The 2,500-nt window shown below is 55.9% G+C and overlaps 1 protein-coding gene across 1 annotated transcript in view; it reads right to left on the bottom strand.

Annotated features, from left to right (window-relative positions):
* The window catches only part of wnt3a (wingless-type MMTV integration site family, member 3A), a gene marked incomplete at both ends in the record, with an annotated part of 14,396 nt that overhangs the window by 5,516 nt on the left and 6,380 nt on the right, over positions 1–2,500 (bottom strand).

Genomic DNA, 2,500 nt, shown 5'->3' with positions numbered 1-2,500 from the left:
CGCGTCCCCCCCCCCCCCCCCCTCCCCCCTCCTCCTCCCATGAGGGTCTGGACCAGGCCTGCCTGTTTGGTGAGATTCCCGTATATATATATATCGTAACCGTGGGCGATGAGTTAACAGTGTGTGTGTGTGTGTGTCGTCGGATCACCACTGAAATCACCTCCGACCACACTCCGGCGTTCGTTTCCTCGGATTAACCGTGAACTCCTAATTTGTGTGTTTTTTTTTTTAACGGTCACGCGTAAAACATTACGACTCCCCGCCGCGTGTCGGGACGCGCAGGGTGAGCGCACGCCTGGGTAAATCGTTTTTTTTCTGTTGTTTTTCCCCCCCCCCCTTTCTCCTCCTTTGCGCACCGTTCCTTTAAAGCATACCGTCAGACGTCCCGTGAAACAGGGCTGGATTATAACACCGCGGTAATCTGGGAGCGGGCTCCCCTTCCCTCCGGAACACCGGGGGCCCCGGGGCCGGTCTGGGATCAGCCGCGGCCGGGGCGGAGGGAACACACCTGTAGGGGGGGGCCGCCGCCGCCGCCGCCGCCACCGCCGCCGCCAGCCCCGGCCACCTTTCATCGCGGGGGCCAGATTCCAGCGTGGCGTGTTTTGACACTTTGGTAAATGTAAATTAATGAGCGCTGACGCAGACACGGCCCCGAGGCAGGGCTCGTGATCCGGCGTGTGGGAAAGAGGGAGGGCGCGGGGGAAGGGGGAGGGGGGAGGGAGGAGGGGAGAGAATGGAGAAAGGCAGAGGGAGTAAGAAAGTGGGACAGAGAGAGAGAGAGAGAGAGAGAGAGAGAGAGAGAGAGAGAGAGGGATGAAGGGAAGCGATGTAGGAGAGAGGAGGGCCAGACAACAGCGGTATGCAGCGTGTGTGTGTGTGTGTGATTGTGTGTGTGTGTGTGTGTGTGTGTGTTTTAGGCGCACATGTGCGTGAGTGAGTGCATGCATGCATGTGTTTGCTTGCATGCGCTCTGGGTGGATCGATTGTAATTCGCAGAGTTGCTCATCTCCAGATGTGTTTTTACATTTCTTCCAGTCATTCATTCGCACTGCTCGTTGTGTCAATGCATGTCTTGGAAAATGAATAGCAGTCAGCAACACATCATGGCGGCTTTCTGCAGAGCGTTGGCAGGACGGGGGCAGTAATGGGCTGACTGATGAGGGAGAGTTAAGGTAGAGTTATGGTTGGACGTTGACGCAATGCCATGACCACACCCTAACCCTCACCCTAACCCTACCCTCATCCTAACCCTCATCCTCACTAACCCTAACCCTAACCCTAACCCTCACCCTCATCCTCTCTCTAACCCCAACCCTCACCCTCACTAACCCTAACCCCAACCCTCACTCTAACCCTAACCCTCACCCTAACCCTCACCCTAACCCTCATCCTAACCCTCAGCCTCACTCTCACCCTCACCCTCACCCTCACCCTCACCTCACCCTCACCCCCTAACCCTCACCCTCACCCTCACCCTAACCTCACCCTAACCCTCACCCTAACCCTCACCCTCAGCCCAGTGCTAGCCCAAGCCACCACCAGAGTGCGTGCAGCCGACAGACAGACAGACAGACAGACACCAGCGAGGACAACAGACCCGGCAGACAGACACGGCCGGCAGACCCGAGCGCAGCCAATGAATGGAGCAGCAGTGACTCCGCTAAGCCCTATCAAAGACCGGCGAGCCCCCGGAGTCACTTTCACCGGGGTCCCCCGACAAAGGCTCTTAATCCACACACTTTGACCTCTCACATTATTAAGGGCCTGAGTGACCCTAATCCAATCAAAAATCATTTACTCAAGCCCAAAGCCCGGGAGTAACTTCTCTCTGTCTCTCTGTCGCTCTGTCTCTTAGTCTCTCTCTCTCTCTCTCTCTCTCTCTCTCTCTCTCTCTCTCTATCTCCACCTACCCCGCTCTAACCCCTCTTCTCCTTCACCCTCATCCTCTCTCTCACTGCCCCTGCGATGCGGAGCAGGAGTGGCGAGCCAATGGAAGGTGTCATTTCTTGTCTGTGGGACCGTGGACCCCTCATCGCCCCCCCCCCTGTGGGCCTAGGACCTCCTCTGTCATGGTAGGAACTGGCTGGAGAGTTTATTAAAAGCAATTGCCCTTACTGACCTCAAACCCCTCCGCCCACACCGCACACCCACCCAGCCCCCCGCCCAGTCCCCCACCCACCCACCCACCCACCGTCATAAGAGTGGACATCAGTCCTCTCTCAACTAGGTGACAGTCCTGAGACACCCACACACACACACACACAAGCATGCACACTTTGGACACCCATCAAGCCCGAGAAGTTATATCTAAATCCGTGGACAGCAAATCAGTAACAAGTGTTACATTACTGCCCTGTTATATCTCTCTCTTATATCACGAGCTCCTGTTGCAGTTTGACAGTCTGCTCTCCGGATTCAACCGGTAATTGATGACTTTTTGTTGCATCGTTTTTTCTTCTGTTTTGTTCTTCTAAACAGAGGAGAAAAGCCAACTGTCCCG

This window comes from Micromesistius poutassou (assembly GCF_964030765.1).
Source record: "Micromesistius poutassou genome assembly, chromosome: 16".
Classification (NCBI taxonomy): Eukaryota; Metazoa; Chordata; class Actinopteri; order Gadiformes; family Gadidae; genus Micromesistius; species Micromesistius poutassou.
Note: the sequence above shows the minus strand (reverse complement) of the source record. Positions and strands in the feature narration are given on the sequence as shown.